Consider the following 15,106-nt stretch of genomic DNA (forward strand, 5'->3'; position numbering starts at 1 on the left):
ATGTCTGTGTGTTTATTTTACAAGTGGGTTGTTGGACTAACAGGGCTTGGCAGGGGCGGGAGAGAAGGTCTCCAACTACAGCTCAGTTATAAAATCATTAGGGATTATTGAAAATGTTGAATATAAATGTATATTCTTATCCCTTTCTTGCAAACTCATTATATATGTAGAGATATTGATATATACTTATATATGGACAGATATAGATTGACAGATAAATTATTTTGTTGAATAAAGATTTTTTCCAAAATAATATATCCTGATTGTGGCTTCCCTTGCTATTCCTAATTCCTCCTTACTATATAAGACCTTTCTATCTCTTATTAGAAAACAATCAAGTTTCTAAGGTATGAAAATAAAATATAATATAATATAAGGCAGTCAACTATGATATAATATAGAAGATAATACAAAACTAACACAGGGGAATAGGATAAAAAAGAGAAGGAAAACAGTCTAAGAAAAGGCACAGGAAACAAATGTAGACACAGACACTCACTCATTCACACACTCAGGAATCTACAATCATTACCTAAAATTACTGAATATTTTTCCTACTTAAAGCATTTATAAGACACTAATATTAACATCATAAATCATATAATAACTAAATGGATACTAGCACTTATTATTATTGACAGCAGAGTACATAGAAAGGCAGTCCAGTTACAACAAAATTATTTATATATTTGTGTGTGTGTACATGTGTGTATATGCATTGCTTTGCATGGGTGTTTGATGTATGACTGTAACAATATTTATAAGAAGTTTTTAAACTGAGAATTTAGGCTTTAGCACAGTCACTGATATACTTAGATAAGTGGATCCAGCACACATTTCTTAGAAGTAAGTCAGTTCTTTCCAGAATGGATACACCTTAATAATACTGATACAAAGGAAGGTGGTTTCACTGAGGCAGAAATAAGTGACATCCTTTATAATATTTGAAATGATCACTGTGGTCCAGCACAATGAGCTTATTTCCTCTCTCCTACAGTAATTTTCCTTCATCTCTGATATAATAGTGTTCCAGGAAGTGACTTCCAGGAACATGTCACAGATTCAATCAATTTGCAGTGACAAGGCACTGTCATTCCCATAAGTGTGCAGGCCCTTCCAGGAATGACTAAGAAGCAAAACATCACCCACCAACTGCTGTGTTGACACATACGTTTTAAAGAACATAGGCCTACTGAGTGGTCACATTATTAGAAAATAGTGAATTTTATGTTTTGGAGCATGTTTCTAACACACTGCAATATTGATATGCTCCTGTCAAAGACTATAATTTCCTCTATAAACTACAAATGAAAAGTTTCAAAGTACAGTCAGATAAAATTGACATATTTGCTATCTGATGCTGTTTAATGATTTTTAATTAAAATGTATTTAAGTTTTAGGAAATTAATTTTATGCTGTTAATAATACAAAATATCAGATGTGCCAACCAAAGAAAATCACTATCTCTTGAGCTTTAATATTTATATAACCTTATAATTAAGCAAGATGATCTTCACTGAGAAAGCTAATGAATTACATTACTTAAAAACATGTTGGTTATAAATACATAATAAAACTCTTGGTCCCTTTATATGCAAAATATTTTAACCTCTTTATATGCAAAATATTTTAGTCATTTTTATTTATGCTGAAATATGAAACAAGAACTGCAATTGTGTATTGATACTCATGTTTCATGTAACTATTATCATGGGTACAATTTATAAAGAAAACAAAAATTTTGCTTGAATAGCTCATATTCAATTCACTAAAGAGCTAAGAAAATGGGATGTATCTGAATCTCATAATTGAAGATATGTAATGACAATATAAAATTTTATAGCTTGTTTTTCAACTATTTTTTCAGTCCTATTTTGATATTTCTTGACCAATTCATAGGAATTATAGGAGGATTAATTCAAGGAGCAGGAATTGAGAAGGGCCAGTAAAAAATTAAGATACATAAAGCAAAGTAATTATGTTATCTATATTGATGTTAATGACCTTTATTCTTATTTTGTGTCTTGTTTTAGAATAAACTTATTGGGCAGAAACTGATAAAATGTCAAGGAATAATGACCCATAATTTACAACAGTGTCGTGTATGTTTTGGAGGAGGATATGAACATTATTGCTTTTTCAAGCTCACCATTAGGAATTAATTTCAGCTGATACTTAGTTCAGGGGATCCTGGATGCTTACCGAATGTGCCTAAATTATTTTCAAAATCAAGATCAAAATGTTGAATAATAACCTCTTTATGAGGTTCCCATTTACAGTTAGGAGCAGGCAATTTCTTATCAGTATTTGATCTGAAATAGAAAACTGTAAAAGCCATACTTAGCTTTCCCTATAGTCTGTTTTGTGAAAGAGAAGGGGAGACAGAGAGAAGGTAGCCAAGATCTTAGATCTAACTATATGACTCCGAAGTGAAGAGAGCAAACTGTGTTATAAACTGATTTGGCATAAATACATGAATATTATGTACCTCCTCATTGTTCTTAGGGTCCACAAATTCAGACTTCAATTTACCAGTTAGGCATGCTTCAAAGACAGAGCGGAATGCAGCATATTTGAGTTCTTATATTTAAATTATATAGTAATCTGTCTCTAAATTAGTTTCATAATGTGCATGACCTAAAGATACTTAGTATGAAAGATTCTCCACTCTTACTACTCATAAAGTCTCTCAAATAAAATTCCAAGCATCTAAGGCTGCATTTCATCAATAAAAAATATTTTTAAAAAACTGTCATCACCTCCCAACCCATCTCCCATTGCCTCCTACAAGAAGGTAAGGCCTCCCATGGGGAGGTACATTTAGTAGAGGCAAGTCCAAGCCCTTCCCTCTGCCTCAAGGCTATGCAAGCTGCCCCATCACAGATAGTGAGCTCCAAAAAGCCTGCTCATGCACCAGGGATGGATTCTGATCCTACTGCTTGGGTGGGGGGGGGGGAGTGCGGGCAGAGCTGGAGGAATCAGAGGAGGAAAGAGGGGGATCTTTGATACGTATATAAAATGAGTTAAATAGTCTTAATAAAAAAAAGAATAAATGAGGATATGCTTGTGAGTTGGTTAGTTTTTATTACCAGCCTGACATATCCTAGAATCACCTAGGAAGAAGGAACTTCAATTGAATAATTATCTCAATCATATTGGCATATGGGAATATATGTGGGGTACTTTTTAAAATTGCTAATTGATTTAGAAAGGTCCAGTCCACTGTGGGCAGCAACATCCCTAGGCAGATATACTTGGGATGTATCAAAAAGCATGAGGCACTGAGTGGATGAATAATCAGCATTCCTTCATGGTTTCTTGCTGAGGTTCCTGTCTTGAGTTGCTGCTGTGATTTCCTCACTGGAGGTCTATGATCTTGAAATATAAGCTGAAATAAACCTCCTCTAAAAGTTAAAAAAAAAAAAAGTCATCACTTTTAGAGGATATAATAACACCCACTTCCATGTATGCCCTATTTTACCTACAATTATTATCCATATATCAGCTAATAAACATCTAGGCTGTATCCATTTACAAGCTATGGTGAGTGGAGCAGCAAAGAACATGGATGAACAAATTTCTCTGTAGGTGAATACAGAGACCTACTACAGATATGTGCCTCAGATTTGGATAGATTTTTGTGGAACTGTACGCACACTGATTTCCATAATGGGTGAAAGACTTGTGCATCCTAAGCAGCAGTGATTAAGTGTTGCCCTTTCCCCACATCCTATCCAGCATTTATTGCCATTTGCTTGTTGGTACTTAACCATTCTAACTGGAATAAGATGAAATCACAATATTGTTTTAATTTAAATTTTCCTGATGGCTAAGGATATTAAACATTATTTTAAATGTTTCTTAGCCATTTGTATTTCATAGTTTTAGAATTCTCTACTTATTTTTCTTATTACAATATCTAATTTGGTTGTTTCTTTTCTTGATTTTTAACATTCTTAATTATTTGTATATTCTGCATACTAACCCTCTCTCTGCTGTACAGCTGGTGATAATATTTTCCCATTTTGTATAGTCTTCCTCTTCATTTACATAATGGTGTCATTTACTATGAGAAATTAATTTTATTAGCTCCGATTTGTTATGTGTTTGTCATAATGGCTGTGACACTTGGGTCTTGGCCATACCTCACGGAGGCAACGATAGTCCTTGAACAGGAAAAGCTATTAATGAATACAAAACCCTGTCTCAGGAATAGGTTACTTCCTTGGGACTTACTGGCTACTGAAGTACCAAAAACTACCCAATATTAAAGTTTATTGTCATTGCTCTTGGTTACACTCCACAGCATGATGTAAGACCCTATTGCTGAAGAAAGAATCACTTAAGACATAGAACATTGCATGAAACTCTCGAGGCAGTAATTTCAATAGAGGATGAAACAAATTAAATGACTGAAATGAAAATATTCTTTAGACACAGTGCTGGCTTGTGTTATCGCCTCTTGCCTCTACCTGGAAGATAATATTAAGCCCCAGCACCACCTAAGATTTAGATTTTAGATTGATGTCGCTAAAATAACTTTCAGTAATTTTCCATCTAATGGCTGTCTCCCTCTTTGTCTATAAATTTTTACTTACCTGTTCTTAAGTCAGAGTTGAATTTAGTATCTATCCTCTGCTTCAGCATACAATTATAAGACTGGAGGGATAACAAAGCCATTAAAGATCCAGGCTCATACTTAAAAGGATATAATTGTAGTTTTCTTAAACTAGATGTGATGGCTTATTTTTAAAAGTGTAGCATAATTATTACTCTTAGTCATTTATTTTAAGCGCTCTTGTGAAGGCAAATTTGAACCAAACAACACAGAACTCTAAAATCTGCCCCGAGTATGACTTGTAATATTTTCAAGATGGATTTTCTTACACACTCATAACTCTCAGTACCCAATGTGAGAGTTTAACATGCTTCTTAGGGAAACATCAACTTCCAAACTGTTTTCATATTTGTAAAAATGAGATATCACATTTCTTGGGCACCTTAGTGAGTGATTTAAAGTTGATTATGTGATTTCAACCAAACTAGAAAAATTCAATCCAGATGTGTGGGTTGATACTATACAAAATGAAGTATTCTCTTCCATCTAGTATGCCAAACCAGTAGAGTCCAATCATTCCCTCTTGGCTTGATGAGAATCCATAAAAATGAAGCCAAAGAGGAGGAATAAATACTGAGTGCCAGAGAGTGCTGTGATCCTTGATCACATAAAATAATTTATTCTCTGAAACTGTTATAACACTGAAATGGAGTATATAAAGGTAAAGATCTGCTTAATTGTTTATTAATTAATAATTTATTTACTTGGGGTAACTTTACATTGCTTGTCAGAAAGAGACTAGTGTCTCTTTCACTTCTATAGTGAATCAGCCTTGATTTTCACAAATCTTCAGTTTTCTGAACTTTATAAACCTTCAGCCAACAGCAAGCAAAAGCAAGTCAAAAGCACAAAAGTATTTTGAGTCAAATCATAGAAGAAAAACCATGCAGTGATTGTGCACGCCTTTAATTCCATCACCTGGGAGACAGAGGCAGGTGGAATGTCTATGAGTTTGATGTCAGTCTGGTCTATAAAGCAAGTTTCACGACAGTCAGAGCTGTTACGCAGAGAAAACCTGTCTTGAAAAAAAAAATAGGAGAAAATGTTCCTAAACCTAGAAACAAGGAACTTACAAAACACCAAACAGACTGGACCAGGAAATAAATTCCACATGGTACATAATAATCAAAATATTAAGTCTCTGGAAGTGGCTGGGGTCTCCAGCAGATGGGTGTGGGGACAGGGCATGGAGGTTGTAGGGTCCACTGGAGGGTCTTAGAGAGGGGGAATCTTCCCAGTAGAGTTGGGGGGTCCTGCCCTATGGCCAGAACCTGGGATCAAGTTGGGCAGGTCTTCCCTGGAATGGCTGGTGCCTAGGGTTGGGACCTAGGTGTGGGCCTCTCTGAATGTGACTTAGAAACCAGCCCCCAGCTTCCATCCTGCCTCAGAACTCCCATCTGGACCAGAGGTGAGTGCCTGGGACTATAGTCAGAGAGGCCCCCGCCTCTAGGTCCCACCCTTGGGCACCAGCCATCCTGGGAGGACTTGGCCCAAGTTTCTGGACATTCAGCAGGCCCTGTGGGAAGGTCCCCCCTTTTCCAAGACTGCAGACAGACCCTGCAATCTCCACACCCTGCCCCCACACTCATCTGCCTGAGACCCCAGCCACTTCCTGAGACTCAGAGACCAGCCCCCAGCTCCCATCCTGCCCTGAGCTCTAATCTGTACCAGAGCTTCCATCTTGCCCCGGAGCTCCCATCTGGACAAGATACAAAGACTGCAGCCACTTCCTGAGACTCAGAGACCAGCCCCCAGCTCCCATCCTGCCCTGAGCTCTAATCTGTACCAGAGCTTCCATCTTGCCCCGGAGCTCCCATCTGGACAAGATACAAAGACTGCAGACACTTCCTGAGACTCAGAAACCAGCACCCAGCTCCCATCCGGCCAGCACTCCCATCTGGACCTGAGCTCCCATCCGGCCAAGAGCTTCCATCTGGACCAGAGAGAGGCTCCCTAAATCTGTCAGCTCTGTCTGGACCAAGTGTACTGATAAGACCAAGAACGAATCCACAAGGAGATGGGCAGATGTCAAGGCAGAAGTACATATAACAAAATAAAGATCAATACAGCATCACCAGAACCTAGCCTTCCTCCAACAGCTAGACCTGAACATCACAGAATGGAAGAAGAAGAAGAAAACAACCTGATAAATAATCAAAACATTAAATACATAGAAAAATAAAATATATTAAAGTATCCAAGGGAAAGTACTAAGTAAGATATCTGCAGAACATGTTAACCAAAAACGAACGCATACATCTTCTTCTCTGCACCTCATGGAACTTTCTCCAAGAATGGAGAGATCTCACACCAAAAGAAGTAGACAACAAGAAATAATCAAACTCTAGTCTAAAATCAATAAAGTAGAAACAAACAATATAAAGAGGTAGTGAAACAAAGAGATGATTCTTTAAGAAAACCATAAGAATGATAACCCTTAGCAAAATTAACTAAAAGAGAGAAAGACAATATTCAAATTAAAACAATCATTAGAAATGAATAGATGACATAACAACAGACATGTAGGCAGTCCTCAGAATCATAAGGATACACTTAAAACAAATCTGTATTCTACCAAATTGGAAAACCTAAAAGACAATGGGAATTTTCTCAATACATTCCACCTATCAAAGTTAAATCAATATGAGATAATCAAGTTAAACATACCTATAATCCAAAGTTAAAGAGAGACAATAATTAAAATCTCCCAAGGCCTGCAGAGACAGATGGTTTGAAGACAGAAGTCTACCAGTCATTCAAATAAGAGTTGATGTCAATAATCTAATTATTCCACAAGATAGAAACATAAGGAACATTGTCCAAATTTTTTTATAGATCACAGTTACTCTGACATACAAATAACATAAATTCCCAACAAAAAAGATAAAAACAGATTAATTTCCATCATGAATACAGATGCAAAAATACTCAATAACATACCTGCAATCTGAAACCTCGAACACATCACAAAGATCATCTACCATGAAAAAATGGGCTTTAACCCAGAAATACAGAAATGGTTCAATGTACTAAAATAAATTAATGTAATCTACCATATATAAAAAAAAAAAAACAACTGAAGGAAAAAAATAACACGATCCTCTATTTGATGCACAAAAGTTCATTGACAATATCCAACATCACTTCATGATAAACTCCTGGAGATATTTGGGATATAAAGAACATACTTCACAATAAAGGCAGTTTACAGAATGCCCATATCCAGCATCAAGTTTAATGGAGAGAAAATCATATTTCCACTAAAATCAAGAACAAGAGGTCAAACACTTGTTGTATACTATTCAATACAGCACCAAGATAAGGCATTAAGACAACTGAAGGAGATCAAAGGGATTTATATAAGAAGGGAAGAAGTCAAAATACCTTTATTTGTAGATGTTATGATAATATATATAAGCTGCCCTAAAGATTCCACTGAGAAAATACTCCAGCTGATAAATGCATTCACTAAATCCTGGGTACCAAATTTACTCACAAAAATCCATAAACTTTCTATGTACGAATGACAAATGGACTGAGAAAGAAATCCAGAGAACAACAACTTTCATGATAGCCTTCAAAATATAAAATATCTTGTAGTATCACTAAGGAAGCAGGTGAAAGACTTGTATGCTACAAGCTTCAGGACATTGAAGAAGATATAAAGATCTCTGAAGCTATCAGTTTGGAAGGACTAAGTTCACAAAAATGGGCTCAACTGAATGTACCAGACTTCGCTAACTCTCCATGGGAGAGACGAAAACGGGTGGGTTGGGTGGGGAAAATTGGAGCAGGAGGAATGAAGAGAGGGGGATCTGTGGTTGATACATAAAATGAATAAAAATTTTCTTAATAAAGAAAAAAATTAAAAATAATAGCCAGGCAGTGGTGGCTCACAACTTTAATACCAGCACTCAGGGGGCAGAGGCAGGAAGATCTCTGTGAGTTCAAAGTCAACTTGGTTTACAGAGCAAGTCCCAGGACAGGTTCCAAAGTTGCACAGAAACCCTGTCTCAAAAAAAGAATAACCAAAATAATAATAATAAAAATAAAATGGCCACCTACCCAAAGCAATGAAATCCAATCAAAATTCCAACACAATTCTTCATAGATCTTGAAGACTATTTTCAGTGTCATGTGGGAACACAATAAATGCAGAGGAGCTAATACAATCATGTATAATAAAAGAGCTGAAGGAAGTATCACCATCCCCAATTTCAAATTGTGCTACAGAGATTTTATAATAACACCAGCATGGCATTAACACAAAATCAGACATATAGGTCAATGGAATAGAATCAAATATCTAGATACATTTTCCTACACCTATAGATACATTATTTTGGATGAAGAATCCAGAAATACACACTGGAGAAAAAGACATCTTCGGAAAATGCTGCTGCTCTAACTAGATGACTAAATGTATAAGTATCCTAGGAGATCTGTAAGTATTACCTGTAAAAAACTCAACTATGAATGGATCAAAGACTTCAACATAAGACCAGATACACTGAACCTAGTAGAAGAGAAAGTAAGGAATAGCCTTGAACTCACTGGCAGAGGAGAAGATTTTCTGAAAAGAGCACTGTTAACACAGGGACTATTTTAATAATTAATTATTGGTACCTCATAAAACTAAAAATCTTCTACATGGAAAAGGATACTATATTTCAGACAAAGTTGCATCACACTTAATTGGAAAAGATATTTTACCAACTATGAATCTGATAAAGAGCTAATATTTAAACTGTATAAAAACCACAAAAACCTGGACACCACACAAACAAATAACCCAATTAAAAAATGGGGTGTGGATCTAAACAGAGAATTCTCAAAATGGGAGACTAAAACAGCTGAGAAACGTTTAAAGAAATGTCTCATATCCTTAGTCATCATGGAAACATTGACACTACATTGAGATTTCATCTTATACCATTAAGAATGGCCAAAATCAATAAAAAACAAATGGTAATCACTACTGTCAAGGGTATGAATTAGAGAAATACTCATCCGTTTATGGTGGGAGTGAAAAATCCTACAGGCACTATGGAAATTATTGTGGGAGTTCTTCCGAAGATGAAAATTGATCTGCCTTAAGATCTATCAATGTCCCTCTTGGGCAAACACCCAAAGACACTTCATTCTACTGTAGAGACACTTGCTTAGCCAAGTAATTTCTGTTCTATCCATAGTAGCTAGAAATTGTAAACAACCTAGATTTTCATTAATGGATGGATGGATAAAGAAAGCATACAGGCCGGGTGCTGGTGGTGCATGCCTTTAATCTCAGCACTCAGGAGGCAGAGCCAGGTGGAACTCTGTGAGTTTGAGGCCAGCCTGGTCTACAGAGCAAGACCCAGGACAGTCACCAAAACTACACAGAGAAACTCTGTCTCAAAAAAGCAAACAAACCAAAAGTGTACATTTACACAGTGGAATATTACTCAACCATTACAATGAATTCATGTTGTTCACAAGTAAGTGAATATGACTAAAAAAGTCATCCTGAGTGAGTTGACCCAGACCAAGAAAGACAAATAAGGTATGAATTTGCTTTTTTTTTTTTGTGAATGTTAGCTATTAAGTCAATGATAAGCAAGCTATAATCCAAAGAAACAAAGGTTAGGCATACATCAAAGGACTAGGTAGAGGGGTTAGGTCTCCAAAGGTAGGAGAAAAGAATTGGTTAAGTTGAGGTTGGGGCTCTGGAAGGGAAGCATTAAACTGGGAGAGGAATGGAAGTGAACAGTGGTGGAGGTAATATGGGGAGGGATACCTGAAATTAAGTACCATTTGAGGGATTGTTTAGGAACAATACAGTAGAAGCTTTCATAAATACGTACATATATGAAGGGAATCTAAATGAAGCACCAAATGGCAGGGGAGACAGGAGCCCAGCTGGTTACCAAATGATGCTTCCAGTGCCAGGGATGAGTTAAATTGAATTGAATTATTGGCCTAAAGGATCCTATTAAAACCCTTAAACAACCCTAGGTTTTCCAAGGATATTTGTGGCTCTCTCCAAACCCATAGCGATGTGTTATTTGTGAAGTTTACACTTACACAACTCATGGAGAAGAAGTCAAACTGGTGCCTGCCCAGAGCCTTCACTCCTATGGGCTAGTGTCTTTATTGCTGGAAGATACTGTACATGCTATCAAAAAACATTATCAGCGCCTTATTCAGTCAACATCATAGAAGCTTCTTCCTGAGCAGGCAGGAACAATGAGAGAGACTCACAGACAGAAAATGTGCTAAGGGTGAGAGAATTTGGACCAACCAGACATAAGAGGGAGGTCTTCATCAAATCCCTCCTTTCAGCATCTAGGGAACTCTGTGGAAGAGGAAGCAGAAAGACTCTAAAATCCACAGGGAAGAGAAGGCACCAAGTAATATATGAACTCGCAGAGGCTGAAGCGGCATTCACAGGGCCTACATGGATCTGTACCAAATGGGGTGCTAGGGCTGAAAGGAGAAGTAGACACATATCCATACCCCTACCACAGAAACTCTATCTAACTGATAACAGCTTGCAAATGGAAAAAGATTCTACAAGGGAGTATCAGTGGACAAACAAACCACTCTTAAGGAAAGGCAGCCTGCCGAGCAGCAGAAAATGAACTCAGTGGTACCCATGGAGCTTTGGTGTCTCACACATGTTAAGGCATTGCTATTTAGCCTTACACGTCTTTTCATATATATATTACATATATTTCTACTCTCTCTTTTCATTGTTTAATAATTGGATTCCTTTCTGTGGGAATATGTTTATCTCTGCAGCTATGTGATTTTCTTGTACTTTTTTTTTTCCTTTAGACCTTTTTCTACTGTTTTTTTTTTGTCATATTCTGATTGGTTTTCTTTTGTTTTATGTATTATATTTTATTTTACTATCCTTTAGCATTTTTCCCCCTAAGGAAGACAGAAAGGAGGTAGATCCAGGTGGGAAGAGAGAGGAAGAAAAATTAGGAGTCAGAGGTGTAGAAACCCACAATTGGAATTTACTGTATAGAAAAACATATTTTAGATAAAAGAAAAGAAAACAAAAACAAAGGAAAAAGGACGCATATTATGCATGATGATAGGAAAAAAAGAAAACACTGTGTCATTTAATATCATGAGGATGAACCCACTACATCAAAGACCATCAGCAATGAAACTTAAACATCATTTAGAGACTTCAAATGAATTCTGCTTTATTTTATAATTAGCAGAATATTATTCTGAGGTGGCTAACCCAAATTAGTGATACCATTTTAAATGAGGGGTAAATTTCTCCTCTAAATCTGTTCATCACTCAGTAAATGGAATTGGACTGAGAAGGCAAGAGGTTCAACAGTTTGTCCACTACCAATTTGTAAGAGGTGCTAAACATCACATGGGAGTAAATCAGAAATATGTGGCCTTTTAAAGTCTATGTGCTTATGCAAAATATATGTCATTATGTAATACATAACATAACCAAACAATAATAATATATAACCAAAATGTCTAGAATGATCTCTTTTCTACCTTTGAAAGCGCCTCTAAATTTAAACAAGAAAGAAAGCTTCAGAAGTGCCAACACTTCTCCTACTAAATAAATATTTAAAGCATATCAGTTTAAAACTGTGACAAATTCCTAGTTTCCTAGCAGGCATCAGTCAAAGTATGCTTATGGGCACCAAATTTAATGCATGATTTATTGCTCACAAGCTTATAAAAGACAATAGGCCTCAACTCCATGGTGTGACTGTTCATGAGCATTTTTAGGATGAAATAGAAGTAATAAAAATGTGTTGAAGATCATGACATCTGTGAAATATTATTCCTTTTGAATGTATTGAGCAATATTATATAAAACATGTGAAATGAATATTTCTTGGGCTAATACCTATAGACATGCTTAGGCTATTCATGCTAGTTTTTAATGATGGTTTAACACTGAAAATGCATATTAACCATACTAAGAGTTCTTGGTAAACATGTAGCTCAGATTTTGGTTTTCTTCTTATTTACATATTCTTTGAGTAGATCATGTATTTACACAGTGTTTTGATCATACACACTCCCTATTATCTCCTTTGCTGACAAATTTGTATGTCACCTTGCACAAGCTAGATTAGTTTGAAAGGGGGAACTACAATTGATAAATTGTTCCCAACATCTTATTCTGTGTGCAAGCCTGTGGTGCATTTTCTTAACTGGTGATTGGATAAGGATCACCTAGCTCATGGTTGGCAGTACCACCCTTGGTCTCTTAGTCTTGGGTACCATAAGAAAGCAGGCTGAGCAAGCTATGAAGGAGCAAGCCTGTATACAGCATTTCTCCATGGCCTGTGCATAAGTTCTTGCCCCCAGATTCTGTCTTTGATCTCTTTCCTCATTAAGTTGTTTTGGTCAGGGTGATTTATTAAAGCAATAAAAAAAAAATGCTTAACTAAGATATCTTCCAAGTTGTCCTAATCTTTCCAACCCTACCTTTCCAGTTTCATGTCCTCTTTGTTGTTGTTACATGTATAACCTGTTAAATCCAAAATTAGTGCTACCCCTATGTGGGTAGATGTGAAGATGTTTGCATTTACATGTGGGGAACTAATAGTAATATGTTCTCCCAAAGGGGCAATGAACTACCCAGTCATAGGTTCATGGCCAAGTTTACACTGCCAGACATGAATTTTCTCCTGAGGAATTGGCTTTCCCTCTAATGACAAAGCAGCTGATCACTGCTATAACATTTATATCACTACTATCTTCATGGATATATCTTTCTAGGGTGATAGCTTATGTGCTAAACATTTGAATGGAACTGCTAACATCTTTTCTCCCCAGTAGTCTGCATGAAGTCTCCAGTTTCATTACCACCAAACAGATAAATACACTGTCATATCTTCAGCAACATTACATATGCTTTCCCTGAAACCAAAGATCACTCAATGAAGATGTCAACATTTGTATCTATTGTCTGGTTTATATGTTCTACTAATTCTAGCACTACCCTGCCAGTTAAATTGTGTCTATCCACGTAATAGTGCTGTGACTGTTCTGTGGCTAATCAAAATCCCTGATTGGATTTGAGGTCTATGCTACAGGATGGGATATATGCCTAGTAGTGTAAACCTGATCAAACCTTATGACTGTGTAAGAAATAACTTAAGATGACAGTAATTATCTTTCTTATAACCATAGAAAAATGGTACTTTCAGACCTGATCAGAAATAGTGTTCTACTCAATGAATGGACTTGAATTCAATGACTCATAGCTGTTCAAGACACCGAGAATGAGTAATATTTCAGGCTCAGCCATAAATGAGACATTGTATTGCCCTCTTCTAAGGTTCAAAGAACATTTCAGAAACAGGAAAAGGAATAATATACTTTTTATGCTTTATTTGTGTTTCTGATCAGGATGCAAAGAAGTTACATTGCTAGAGCATGCATTTCTTTTTAGTTAAGGTTATCAATGAATAATGAAATGAAGAGGAAATGAAAAATGTTGATTAAAGAGTAAGATATGAAAGCAAAAGAAAATATACAGGTTAGAGGCATAACAAATAGAAGAGAAAACATACACTAGATGTAGAGTAAAACAAGACAACCAGGGGATTTAAAAATTGCTTATTGGTTTAGAGAACACACTTACCTTAGAGAAGACCTGAGTCCAGTTCCCACTACACACCACAGTCAGCACACACTTCAGCTCCACTGGATCTAATGATCTCTTCTGAACACTTCAGACATATGCATTGACATGTATATATCACCACACTCAAGCAAACACATATATACATTATTAAATAATTATTAATAAATAAATTAATAAATAAAAATAAATCTTCAAAAAATAAAAGATAACCAAAATTTATATTACAGGAGAGATTTAAGTTAATATATTAGAACTGAACTTTGATATATAAAATAACCAATTCAAAATGAAAATGAGATAAGATGATATTGCTTTAGCCAAGAATTCTTCCTAATTGTGTGAAGATAGGTCTTCTCACTCCCTCTGTTGTTTTAATGTGTCCATGCATGGTTGGTTGGATATTGTAGTTATTTCTGCTGAAAGGAACTCTGTGAGGGAACTTCACTTTCTGTTAGAATTCTCTGTTCTGACACCTACCACTTGAAACAACTTTGCTTTTGATATTTGAGGTATTATTCCTTCCAAACTCTGGTCTCTTTGTTACTGAGACTCTAGAGAGTTCCTCTCTGGCAGTGGGTCATTTCATGGCCATTTTCCTTCTAGACTAAATCAAGTTTAACAATTCAATACTCAGGTTCTCTTGTAGCTCTCTGAAGCAGTAACAGGAGTCATGTCTTCTCAGGAGATTAACTCTGATTAAATCTGGTCCAAAATCTAGGCTGAGAGAGATCAGAGGCCCTAGAGGGCAATTTTCTATGTTGTTTAGGTAAATAAACATTATATCACCATACATTCTACTCTTACAGTTTTTTATTTTATTTTTTATTTTTTACTATATATTCACATATAGGAACTTTCAGATT

Source organism: Onychomys torridus, chromosome 23 (assembly GCF_903995425.1).
Source record: "Onychomys torridus chromosome 23, mOncTor1.1, whole genome shotgun sequence".
NCBI lineage: Eukaryota > Metazoa > Chordata > Mammalia > Rodentia > Cricetidae > Onychomys > Onychomys torridus.